This window comes from Artibeus jamaicensis, unplaced genomic scaffold, assembly GCF_021234435.1.
Source record: "Artibeus jamaicensis isolate MK-2021 breed Jamaican fruit bat unplaced genomic scaffold, CSHL_Jam_final contig_476, whole genome shotgun sequence".
In the NCBI taxonomy this organism is placed as follows: Eukaryota; Metazoa; Chordata; class Mammalia; order Chiroptera; family Phyllostomidae; genus Artibeus; species Artibeus jamaicensis.
In genome coordinates, this window is record NW_026521853.1 from 369,649 (window position 1) to 384,136 (window position 14,488).

At 34.2% G+C, this 14,488-nt stretch overlaps 1 non-coding gene across 1 annotated transcript; it reads right to left on the reverse strand.

Annotated features, from left to right (window-relative positions):
• Window positions 1–6,288: 6,288 nt before the first annotated feature.
• On the reverse strand, window positions 6,289–6,413 carry LOC119043067 (small nucleolar RNA SNORA77). Its single transcript, XR_005081346.2, has one exon. It is a non-coding gene; the product is annotated as a small nucleolar RNA SNORA77 (small nucleolar RNA).
• Between the last annotated feature and the right edge of the window lie 8,075 nt (window positions 6,414–14,488).

Here is a 14,488-nt window from a genome sequence, read left to right on the forward strand (position 1 = left end):
GACAACATCAAAGTATGTACTTTTTAATCCTATATTTGCCTTAGCTTTGTAATGATAAATATGATTTACCCTTTAAGCACATTTTTTTGTGCCTAAAATGAAAATGATAATTACTTCCTCGTCAGACTTTCTAAGTTTGGACTAAAATAGTTCTATGTGACATCACCTAGCAACATATGTAAAATGAAATATTTTCTTAATAAACTCTAAAACCCCATTATTGTCAAACCAATGTACATCTAGAAACTTTGTAAAAAGTATTTTATTCATAATAAGGCTTTGTTTTTATGGCAAAAACAAGATTAAATTAAAACTCAAAGTCCCAGTACAGGTTTTTTTTTCTTTTCTTTGTTAAAACAAATATAGTCCTTTGTGGTTTAAAATTGTACCACATAAAATGTTTCTCTCTGGTTCCCATGAAGTTCAATGCAATCTGAATCATAACCTTCAGTATTTTTTAAAAGTGAGTGTATCCATTGCGCAGCAGCATATTTACTGATATGTCCCCTAGAGCAAGGAATATAAAGGAAAGAATAAACAAATGGTATCTCATCAAAATAAAAAGCTTCTGCATGGCTAAAGAAAACAGTATTAAATTAAAAAGACAACCAACTGTATGGGAAAACATACTTGCCAATGATACCACAGACAAAGGTTTAATCTCCAAAATATACAAAGAACTTACATGACTCCACTCTAAGAAGACAATCAACCCAATTAAAAAATGGGAAAAGGACTCGAACAGACACTTCTCCAAGGAGGACATACAGAATATCCAGAGACACATGAAGAGATGCTCAATATCGTTAGCTATCAGAGAGATGCAAATTAAAACCACAATGAGATAGCACTTTACACTGGTCAGGCTGGCTATCATAAACAAAGCAACTAACAACAAATGTTGGAGAGGTTGGGGGAAAAGGGCACCCTAGTTGACTGTTCGTGGGATTGCAGACTGGTGCAACCATTACGGAAAACAGTATGGAATTTTCTCAGAAAAATAAAAATGGGCCTGCCTTTTGACCCAGCAATTCCACTGCTAGGATTATATCCTAAGAATCCTAAAACATCAATTTCAAAGAACCTATGCACCACAATGTTCCTAGTAGCACGATTTACAATAGCCAAGAGTTGGAAGCAACCTAGGTGCCCATCAGTAAATGAATGGATCCAAAAATTGTGGTACATATACACAATGGAATTCTATGCAGCAGAGAGAAAGAAGGAGCTTCTACCCTTTGCAACAACATGGATGGAACTGGAAAGCATGCTGAGTGAAATAGGCCAGGTGTTGAAAGACAAATACCATATGATCTCACCTTCGACAGGAAGCTAAACAACAAAACACACAAGCAAGCAAAATATAACCAAAGACACTGAAATAGAGAACAGACAGACAGGGACCAGAGGGGGCAGGGGAGGGAATTTAAGGGGAAAAGGGGATTTGGAGGAACAACTATGGACACAAGGACAAGAACTAAGGGGGGTGGAAATGGGAGGGAGATGGGGAGCACAGGGAGGGTTAGGCTGGGATGGGAGAAATAGACAGAAAACTGTATTTGAAAAATAAGTAAATAATTTTTTTAAAAAAGTGAGTGTAGAACACCATTTACTGAGGAAACTATCTTTTCTCCACTGAGTTTTATTCTTGTCTTCCCTGTAAAATATCAGTTTACTATATATGCTTGAGATATATAGTAAACTGATATTTTATAAATATTTATAAGAATAAACAATTTCACAAATATTTATTAATTTTATAAATATTTTAATAAAATATTTTATAAAATATTATTCATGTTTTTATAAATAAACTCAGAAATAAACTGAGCTTATTTCTCAGTTGTTGACACTGATCCATTGACCTATGCATTTATTTTTATGCCACTACCATACAGTTTTAATTACCATACCTTTGTACTATAGTTTTAAATCTGGAAGTATGATGCCTCTGGCTTTATTCTTTCTCACGATGGCTTTGATTATTCAGGATCTACTGTGCTCTCAAAGACATTTTAGGATTTTTTTCTAATTCTGTAAAAATGACATTGAATTTTTTTTAATTTATAGGGATATCATTGCTTCATAAGATTACATTGCTTTCAAGTATACATTTCTATGGTACATGATCTGTATAAATCATTTTGTTCCCACTACCAAAAGTCAAATGACACTGCAATTTTGATAGGGATTGAATTGGATACATAGTTGGCTTTGGACTCTATAACATGAACATTTTTAAAATACTAATTAATTATTCTGTCCATGAACATGGGATAAAATTTCATTTGTGTCTTCTCCAACTTCTTTCTTAAAAGTCTTGTAGTTTTCATTGTATAGATCTTTTACTGCCTTAGTTAAATTTATTCGTATTTTATTATTTTTGATGCTAGCATGAATGAGATATTTTCATTTATTTCTTTTTCATTTTCATTGCGATTTTATAAAAATGCAACTGATTTGTCTATATTGATTTTATATTTTAACTAAGTATATTTTATTGATTATGCTATTACAGTTGTCTCATTTTTTTCCTTGGCCCTCCCTCTGCCTGATACCCCCATTCCCTCCAGCAATCTCCCTGCCTTACTTCATGTCCATGGGTTGTATCTATAAGTTCTTTGGCTTCTCCATTTCCTATACTATTCTTAACACCCCCTTGTTTATTTTGTACCTACCAATTGTACTTCTTATCCCCTGTATGTTTTTCCCCATTCTCCTCCCTCCCCCTCTGTAGTATTATGATCTTGACTATTTTGGCCCCTGTAGTAGACCACTCTGCCTGGTTTTAGGAATTATATCTCTACCCCTTATGGCTAAGGGTGAGAGATGACCTTTGGAATGTGAGCCGCAGGAGACAAAGCCTGTCTCCGGTAGCAAACACCTCAGTTCCTCTCCCTGCCCCAAGAACTTGGTCGGAAGTCAATGATGGGTAAGACCCCTCACAGTGGGGGGCAACCTAAGCCAGACTCGATCACCTGGGAGGCCTTCATAGAAGGACTCAGGGGGCTGCAACAAAGAGCAATAGATTCTTGCCCCCCGGCTTTGACATAGCCCGAGTCCCCAGGTTCTCTGGGAGAAGCACTTCCTGGCTCTAATCCTCTTAAGCCTGAATACCTGATGGGGAGAGGTGTAGCTCCTTGCCTCGCCAGAGTGTGCCCTGGGGAAAAATCTGGCATCACAAAGACTTGCTGATAAACCTGTGAAATATGCTGTGCTAAGAGTGCTTTCATTTATATGATAAGGGTCTGAGAGGAAATGGGTGTGTCTCCCAAAGTTTCTGCAACTCACTTCCTGACAGACACTGACTCAAACTCTGAAACCCTCAGATTTCTTTGAAATGTTATCTACTGTTTGATCCTTGCCACCCTGTATTCCTGTGTACTACAACCCAATAAAAGGCTATGGGGGAGGGCGCTCAAGGCCTTTTTCTCCTCGGAGAAACTGGCCACAGCCCACTCCTCCTCCCCAAGCAGATCTCAGCATGTCTTGGCCATATTCATTCATTCACGCGTGTCCGTGGCACTGGGGAGGCCCCTCGTGAAGAAGTCACCCCCACAACCCCTCAATGATGATAACACTCCATGTGATCTCCATTTGTATGATTCTGTTCCTGTTCAGTTTGCTTATTATTTTTTGATACAGGTTCTGATAGTTGTGAATTTGTTGTCATTTTACTATTCATAGTTTTGATCTTTTTCTTAAATAAATCCTTCTAATATTTTGTATAAAAAGGTCTCGGTGATGATGAACTCTTTTAGCTTTACCTTGTCCGGGAAGCACTTTATCTGCGCTTGCATTCTAAATGATAGCTTTGCTGGGTAGAGTAATCTTGGGTGTAAGCCCTTGCTTTTTATCACTTTGAATACTTCTTGCCAGTCCCTTCTTGCCTGCAAGGTTTGTTAAGAAATCAGCTGATAGTCTTATGGGAACTCCCTTGTATGTAACTCTCTTCTTTTCTCTTGCTGCTTTTAAGATTCCCTTTTTATCTTTAAGCTATTCTGCAACATTACTGAATTCATTGTTTTGTTCTGACATGTTTTTTGGTTCAGTATTTAGGGTTTTCTATCTATTAGATCATATCATCTGCAAATAATGACAACTTTATTTTCTGATTTTGATGCCTTATATTTCTATTATGTCATTTACTTCCTTTCTACTTTGGATGCCTTTTAATTCATTATCTCATCTTACTGCTCTAGCTTGGGCTTCTAACACTATTTTGAATAAGCGTTGTGAGTGGATAACCTTGTCTTCTCAACCTAGAGGAAAAACTTTCAAACTTCCAAATATATGTGGATGTTATATATGTTCATTGTGGTATGTTCCTTCTGTACCCAATTTGTTGAGAGTTTTTTGTCATGAAAGGATGTTGTACTTTGTCAAATGATTTTTCTGTATTTATTGAGATACTCATAAAATTTTTATCTTTCAATGTATGTCACATATATTAATTTGCATATATTGAACAACCATGGTTCCCAGGGATAAGAATGTAGATATTGAAACAGAGAAAATGACAGGAGCAAGATTCCATGTGCAGTAGTATGTCATTTACTTAGGAGATAAAAATAATTCATTTTTGCAATCATTTAGGGCTCTCAGAAACTACTGAATTAACTTGGCCCAGATGTGGAAGATTCTTCAGCAATTGAAAAGCTCAACAATCTATATATAATTTAGCCAAGGACCTGGTCATACTGAGCGTCACCGAAGGGTCATATTTTATAAATACCATAATGGCTAACACTCAGGAATACTTTTTTAATGGTGCACAGATTTAGTCATGGTCATAAAAAGTAAAGATCCAAGAATATGATGACCTGTGTTCTGAAATATTATGTAATTCCAAACTTCTCTGTGAATTATACAAGCTGAACTTTTTCTAACGCAGAACTTGAATAATAAAATAATATTTCCATATCATTAAAAATTAAAATTCCAAATTACATTGCATGAGTCTGAATAATTAATACTCATGTCATAAATATATTCAGGTATTTATCAAAAATTTCAGGTGAGTTAAAAATGAAAACTACCAGTCTCTATCTAAATGATGTTCAGTGCATTTAAGGGATGTGACTATACTCACATAAATTTAAAATTAAACACGTCTCTTTAAGCCATGAAAAGTTATCTAAAGATTAAAAATAAAAAATTCAGCTTGGGTATTAGGAAAGTCTTCTTAGAATGGATAAAATTTGATTAAAATTGACAGGTAGAGAAGAGAAACAAACAGATAAGACAATTGTATTAGGTCTCTGAATCGTGATAAGGCTGAGGTTTAATAGAAAAGAGTTAATCAAAACACTGAAAAGTAGACAACCCCCCCCCCCCCCTCCCCCTAAAAAAATAAATCAAAAAAAAAAAAGTAAGACTAGAAGGCCATGTAAACATAAGTGAAAATAACAGGAATAGAGAACAGGTGGACAGTGACCAGAGGGTAGAGGGGAGGGTAATTTTAGGGGAAAAAGGGAAAGATTTATAGGAACTAGTATAAAGGACACATGGACAACAAATAAGGGGGGGTGGAAATTGGAGGGAGGTGGGGAGTGGTCCACATGGGGGGTGGACTGGGATGGGAGTAAAAGACAGAAAACTGTACTTGAATAACAATTAAATAAATTTAAAAATAATAAAAATAACAATAATAATAATACTAGGAAAAGAAAAAACAGAAATTCATATTTAATTTAATTTCATAAATATCTGTCCACATGATTAATTGATTTTTGTTGAAATTCAGTTCTGCATATATAAAGCCCTTTGTAAAATATAAAACAATAAAAACACACCTAAAACTAGAGGAAGGCAAAATTTTTAAAAAAGGAGACCAACTCTGCAGCAGAGGGCTTATTGCTTCTCCTCATCTTTCTCCTTAGTCTCATTTTTGAAACCCTTGCTCTTCTCTTTCACCCAAAGAGCTCCTAGTTTTTCAGCCACTTTCTCAGCACTATCATTTTTTGCCAGACCCTGCGTGGTACAAACCTGGGACACATTCTCTGTAGAACAGGCTTCTGTTCTACCTATGCCCTCAGAGTCACCCACATAAGCTTGCATTCATGCATAGGACCTCTGTCAGTCTGCTCAGTTACATCCGGTTACTTGCTAGGGCAGCCATAACAGGCCCTGAGTAAACAGCAGATTCTGAGGACCTCTCCAAGCCCCTTCAGCCTCTGTAGTGCTGTAGGCAGACACCATCCTTTGACCACCTGCCAAAGGGCTGTAAGCACAGCCCAGTGAACATGCATTAGGAGCCCCGATGGCCAGCTCACTCCCTAAAAAGGTTCCTGAATGCCCAGATAGCTGTATCACCCTTGACAGGCAAGGTAGTCATAGAATCCCAGAATGTTTCTGTGGCAGACAGAAAAAGCACCCACTTGGGACTGCAGTTGGGTGCAAAGTGAGTCAGCATTAAGAAAAAAATTTATACTGGAAAAGGTAATCATAAAAAGCTTATTATAGTTATTTTTCTCTTTGGCAATGTTGTAACATTTGATTATTCCTATTATCATTATTATTACTACATTATACATGGCAAGGGACAAATCTACTTTTAGGCAGATATGACACTTATGTGACTTATGACATGTCCTTTTGGTTTTTATTCCTCTGCGCACATCTCAGGGTCAAAAGTAGACTTTATATGTATTTTTCCCTATGAAAAACTGATATTTTATGAAGTTCTTTGTTGTGTACCTAATTTGTTTACCATTTAAATTTATTGCTTTTTTTCCTTGAGCACAGACTTTTCAAAGAATGTGGAATCTTCAAAGGTTGATAGATGTAACTCTCACTGATGAGAGAAACAAACACAAACAGATTGGCTGACAATCTTCAGCATATTTAACAAGGGAATCTGGTGAAAGTGAAAAGCAGGTTTATCTTCATAAAAAAATGAAGGTGGCAGGTTCATTAGCCCTGCTCCTTTTGATTTAAACCATAAAATTAAATAAATTACAATGCAAAACCATTATATAAGTTTTACTTGGTTTATCAAAAATCAGTACATCTACTTAAAAGAGCAGATGGTGACACTGTGATTGTGGACAGAACTCTCCTAACCTAATTGGGAATGCTTCGGGAGGGAAAAAAGAGACAGGTGTAATATACAGCTACCAAAATTTATATTTCTCCCTAGGTAGCCATCATGCACATCTGTTCTTAGATATCAAGAAAAATACATGATTTCTTTAGCTTCTTTATTAGCAAGTTCATCAACTACTTTGGAGATTGAGATGGGATATTATGAGAAATGTGTTTGAGTTTGATGGTCTCTTAATCAACCAAAAATAAAGCATAATGAAAATTACAGTATTTTGGAGACAGTTTCTACCACCAGAAATCTGGGGGAGTATAAAACATGTAAGAACATATTTGAGGGAATATAAGAACTATTTGGGGCAATAGTAAAAATATCAATAATTTGCATCATAAATTGCTTATGTGGTTCATAAAAAGCCTCTGCTAGGCATATGCAGATTGTTAGCACTAAATTTGATCATTATGTCTACAAAAAAATTACATGATTTTATTTTGGGATGGGTCAGTCAAATAATTTTACAGTTGAGTAAACCAAGCCTCAAGGAGAATTAACAGTTTTCAAATGTTATGTAGCTTAAGAGAGAAAAATTGAGTACTTAAAATATGTCAGTATCAGCAAGATTTTGCATGTTATTGCCATAATTTCTGATTCTGTCTGGCTTAAAGAGTTGAGATAGTTATTATCATACATTACAAAAAAAAAGCTTTAGAGAGGGAGGCAGAGAATGCAAGAATGGTTAATTCAGCATCTCCACAGTGTTATCAAAGATCAAGATACTTTACATATCTCCATATTATGTCATCTTAGATGGGACAACTTGGTCCTTAAGATGATTCCCCTAATGGTCACAAGATATCTGAGCTACAGAAAGCCTCTGCAGAAACTGGATGCATTGGACCATCCAGTGAAATATAGAAAATCCTTTTTGGCTAGTACTAAAGCCCTATCTTTCAGTCCAGTTTGGCCAACTTAGTCACTATATCCATCTTTGAAAAAAATAGAAGTCAACAAAATGCTAAGTAGAATAAAACAATACAGCATTCAACAAGTATATATTATGGGTCAAACTCATGTGTGTATATATATAAAATATAATATTTCATATACATTTAACATATAGGAATACCTATGCACTCATATGGAATGGAAAATATTTAGACAACAAAGAACATGAACTATATTCTCTAAAACCCTAGTATGCTATACCATCTGATGTTGTGTTTAAAAATATAAACTTGATGGGAAAGATTCAGTGGTAATTATTTTATTATTGTTGTGTTTTAATAAGAATAAATTATAGAATATTACATTAGGTAAAGATCTTAAAGTTAATTTACTCAAAACAACTATCTCATTCTTTGTTTAAAATCTATCACCTCACACTTGTCAGAATGGCTATCATCAATAAATCAACAAATGTTGGTAAGGATGTGGAGAAAATGGAACTGTCATGAATTTCTAATGAGAATGCAGATTGGTACAACCATTGTGGAAAAGCATGGAATTGCCTAAAAAAATTAAACATGAAGCTTCTGGGAATATTTCCACTTCTGAGAATATGTCCTAAGAAATCCAAAGCACTAATTCATTCCAAAACCAGATAAGGACACAATAAAGAAAGAGAACTTCAGGCCAATATCACTGATGAACATAGACACTAGAATCCTCAACAAAATATTGGCAAATCGCATCCAACAATATATCCAAAAGATCATACACCATGACCAAGTGGGATTCATCCCAGGGATGCAAGGATGGTTCAATATCTGCAAATCAGTAAATGTAATACATCACATAAACAAAAGCAAAGACAAAAACCACATGATCATAACAATAGAGGCGGAAAAAAGCTTTTGATAAGGTACAACACCAATTTATGATAAAAACACTCAGCAAAGTGGGAATAGAGGGAGCATTCCTGAACACAATAAAGGCCATATATGAGAGACCTACAGCTGACATCATACTCAATGGGCAAAAACTAAAAACTTTTCCACTAAGATGAGGAACAAGAAAAGGATGTCCACTTTCACCACTTCTATTCAATATATTTTTGGAAGTTTTGGCCACAGTGATTAGGCAAGAAAATGAAATAAAAGGCATCCAAACAGGAAAGGAGGAAACAAAACTGTCAGTGTTCGCAGATGACATGATGGTGTACATGGAAAATCCTACAGACTCTACCAAATAACTGCTCGAACTAATTAATGAATTTGGCAAAACAGCAGGATACAAAGTCAATATCCAGAAATCAAAGGCATTTTTGTGTACTAACAATGAATCAGCAGAAAAAAAATCAAGAAAAAATCCCATTCGATATAGCAAAAAGAAAAATAAAATATCTGGGAATAAACCTAACCAAGGAGGTAAAAGACCTGTATGCAGAAAACTTCACAGCACTGAAGAAAGAAATCAGGGAAGACACAAACAAATGGAAACATATACCTTGTTCATGGATTGGAAGAATTAACATCATCCAAATGTCCATATTACCCAAAGCAATACATAGATTCAATGCAATACACAGATTCAATGCAATACCTATTAAAGTACCAATGGCATATTTCACAGACATAGAACAAGCACTTCAAAAATGTATATGGAATGATAAATGACACTGAATAGCAGCTGCAATTTTGAGAAAGAAGAACAAAGTAGGAGGGATCACAATACCTGATATCAAACTGTATTACAAGGCCACTGTAATCAAAACAGCCTGGTACTGGCATAAAAACAGGCACATAGACCAATGGAAAAGAACAGAGAGCCCAGAAATATACCCAACTCTCTACAGTCAATTAATATTCAACAAAGGGGGCAGTAACATAAAATGGAGTAAAGATAGCCTCTTCAACAAATGGTGTTGGGAGAACTGGACAGCTACATGCAAAAAAAATGAAACTTGAGCACAAATTTGCACCATACACCAAAATAAATTCAAAGTGGATAAAAGACTTAAATATAAGCTGTGACACCATTAAAGTCCTAGAGGAAAACATCAGCAAGAAAATCTCAATATTTCACGCAGCAACATTTTTATCGATATGTCCCCTAGAGCAAGGAATATAAAAGAAAGAATAAACAAATGGGATCTCATCAAAATAAAAAGCTTCTGCATGGCTAAAGAAAACAGTATTAAATTAAAAAGACAACCAACTGTATGGGAAAACATACTTGCCAATGATACCACAGACAAAAGTTTAATCTCCAAAATATACAAAGAACTTACATGACTCCACTCTAAGAAGACATCTAACCCAATTAAAAATGGGCAAAGGACTTGAACAGACATTTCTCCAAGGAGGACATACAGAATATCCAGAGACACAAAGAGATGCTCAATATCATTATCTATCAGAGAGATGCAAATTAAAACCAGAATGAGATAGCACTTTACACCGGTCAGGATGGCTATCATAAACAAAGCAACTAACAACAAATGTTGGAGAGGTTGGGGGAAAGGGGGACCCTAGTTCACTATTATGGCTCAAGAAGGGGTTGCAGACTGGTACAACCATTATGGAAAACAGTATGGAATTTTCTCAGAAAAATAAAAATCGACCTGCCTTTTGACCCAGCAATTCCACTGCTAGGATTATATCCTAAGAATCCTAAAACATCAATTTCAAAAAACCCATGCACCACAATGTTCATAGCAGCACAATTTACAATAGCCAAGAGTTGGAAGCAACCTAGGTGCCCATCAGTAAATGAATGGATCAAAAAATTGTGGTACATATACACAATGGAATTCTATGCAGCAGAGAGAAAGAAGGAGCTTCTACCCTTTGCAACAACATGGATGGGACTGGAAAGCATTATGCTAAGTGAAATAGGCCAGGTGTTGAAAGACAAATACAATATGATCTCACCTTAACAGGAAGCTAAACAACAAAACACACAAGCAAGCAAAATATAACCAAAGACACTGAAATAGAGAACAGACAGACAGGGACCAGAGGGGACAGGGGAGGGAATTTAAGGGGAAAAGGGGAGGGATTTGGAGGAACAAATATGAAGGACACAGGGATGAGAATTAAGGGTGGTGGAAATGGGAGGGAGGTGGGGAACATGGGGCCGGGTGGTTTGGGATGGGAAAAATAGACAAAAAACTGTACTTGAAAAATAACTAAATAAAATTATTATTTTTTAAATCCAAAGCACTAATTCAAAAGAATATATGCACCCCTATATCCACTGTAGCACTAATTGGAGTAGCCAAGATCTAGAAGCAGCCCATCAATGGGTAAAAATGCTGTGGAACATTTACACAATAAAATACCACTTGGATGTTAAAAAAAAAAAAAGAAATCTTTTCTTTTGTAACAATTTTAATGAGCCCGGGGGATATTATGATAAGTGAAATAAATCAAGGCAAAGAAAGACAATCACCATACATTTTACTTATACATGGAATCTAATGGACAAAATAAAGCTAACAGACAAAATAGAAACAGATCATAGATAAAAGGAACAGAATGGCAGCTGTCAGAAGGAAGAGGGGTTGGGGATCTGGGTGAAAAAGATGAAGAGATTAAGCAAACAAAGAAACAAACCAACGACAGTGAGGTGATTGCCAGAGGGACAGGGGAATGACAGGAGGAAAAGAGTAAAAAGGGGTAAATGGTGATGAAAAGAGACTTATCTTGTGTGGTGAAGATATATACAATATACAGAGGATGTAATATGGAATTAGGCACCTGACACCTATATCATTTTATTAACCATTTCCACTCTAATAAATTCAATATTTTTAAAAATAAATCTATCACACTCTTCAAAATGAATAAACATAATTTAAACAGACTCAGACACAGAGCAAACTGGTGGTTTCCAGAATGGAGAAGTATTGGGGAGATGGATAAGAGAGGTGAAGGCATTGTTGGTCAAATAGGTAGTTGCAAAATAATCATGGGACTATAAGTAAAATATAGGGAATATAGTCAATAATATTATGATAACTATATATGGTACCAATTGGGTACTAGAAATACCGAGTGGAACACTATATAAAGTATGTGATTTTCTAACCACTTAGCTGTACACCTGAAACCAACACAAAATAAAATTTGAGAAAAGAAAAAAAGAAAAAGACTAGTTCGAATGACCTTATATTATGTATCATAATAATAAAACTAAGTTATTTATATAATAAATAAAATATAATGTAAAAAAAGTTTTTGCCACAAAAACTTGCTATCTGGCAAGCCAGTCTTTTATTTTAATAAAGGCCTATGAATAAGACACTGATGCAGTTTACATAACCACCAGCAGCAGTGTTTCTCCCACTCTCTGACAATAACATATTTAAGTGTTCCAATATTACTGTTCCTATTTCCAAAAGATATGATAATGTGAAGCTGCATCATACTTTTCATCTTTATAAATCATTTACTCTACTTTTGCTTTAGGCTTGAGACTGATTCTCCCAGGCATTTTTAAAAATATTGATTGAAGTATAATCATGAATTTTCACAAATTTAACACAAATATTACATACTAGCATCCAGCTCAGGAAAGCAAAACATTAGCATTAGTCCAAATACCAATAATTACATTGATTTTGGAATTGAAACAGTATTGCTCATAGTGTCATTAGGGGAACTCTAACTCCAAATATATTTTGTTCCATAAGTATTTTAAGTTAAAATTCAGCAAGTAACCATGCAAACCATAATCTTGGAGTCCAAACAAAAACAATTGTATGATGCAAATAATGAACATTTACTTTAGCAAATACTTTATTCCTTATTTGATAACATTAGTCTCCAGAACATTAAGAAAAGAATAGTGATGAACAATATACTTACTATTCTCTCAATTTAAATTTTCACTCTTTATGTCAAAAGATTTAATATGCAGAGATTAGATGTACACCCACATATCACAATGAGTGTTATTTTAGCAACACTGATACTGTTAAACATTAGTGTTTTTCCTGAGACCTTCATAGAAAATGGAGTCATTAATTCAGTTGACAATGGATACTTTATTTATTCTAAGTATTAAATAACTTTTTACTCTTTGTTTTAAAACTATTTTTCATCCACAACTGAAATTATCAATAAAGTTAAAAAAATGATTTATCTATTTTTAAAGTTTAAGCATTCAGGAATTATATTTAAACTCTTGTCCAGTTAGGTTTCTTATCTTTTCACATGCCAGATTCTCCATAGAAAAATAATGCTAAGAATTACATTTTCTTTCCAGATAATAGCAATGCAAAATACGCAACTAATCAGCCACTAGTTTAGAAAAGTAAACAAAAAAATCCAGTTTTTGACTTGTTTCCCTAAATTTAGCAATAGCCCAGTTAAGAGATCATTTTATTGTATGTAGACATAAAGTAGGAATTTTCTAATCAAAGTTGTTATTCTATAACCCTGTGAAGATGTGTTTAAGGTAAGCATTGGTGGTAACCCTTAGTTTGTATAAACATAGTGATTCAAAATAATTATAATGTTCAGGAATTGCTACAAATCATGTCAATAATTGTGATTAACTAAATTAAAATACTAATTTAAATAACATTATTGAAAGCTAAGATGTTAAATTACATTTTTGAGTGATCTTTCCAAGTATGCTTATTTAAAATTTCTCAGCTATGAACTGTTACATAATTGAATGATTAATTATTAATGTAAATGTTGTATGGAAAGTTAATAAACATTAATTATCTAATTCCTATATTCTGACTTTGTTCTAAGAGCTTCACATCTTTTATCTCTTTTCACCTGTAAATAGATAGTTACTACTGTTACTGGGAATAAAACATGAAGAATTGGATGTATTTGTGGATGTACACTATATATATTATTTTTATATAGCACACAAATATACATATACATTAATTAATACATATATAGTCTTCATAAAATAATTGATCTATATTTGCTTAATATGATTGATGCATTTTACAGAAAATATATTTACTTACTGTATATTTGATTCTATGCAATATAAAAGTACATGTTAAAGAAAATACATTTACTTAGGTTATATTCTGTTATATACAAATACAATCTTATTGTATAGAAGGAATTACAAATACAAATGAATTATGATTAGTTAAAATGCAGATAAGGACAAGTATAAGTAAGACATTTGAGACATGAGAGAACAGAAAGGAAGGTAAATTTATAACCTATATTAGCACTGGAGGTGTGACATAAGAGACTTATACCCAAATGTAAGTTCACGTATATATCCAAATAACATATTAAACCTAGAGAATTTTACAAAAATAAATATGTAATAGGTACAAGATTTTCTTTGTTGTAAAATGTTTTTGTTAAATTTAATGTGGTGACATTGGATAATAGGATCATATAGGGTTCAAGTGTACATTACTATATACACATGATCTGTATATTGCATTGTGTGCTTGCCATCCAAAGTCAAATCCTCTTTCATCACCACATATTTTTCTCCTTTTACCCTCTA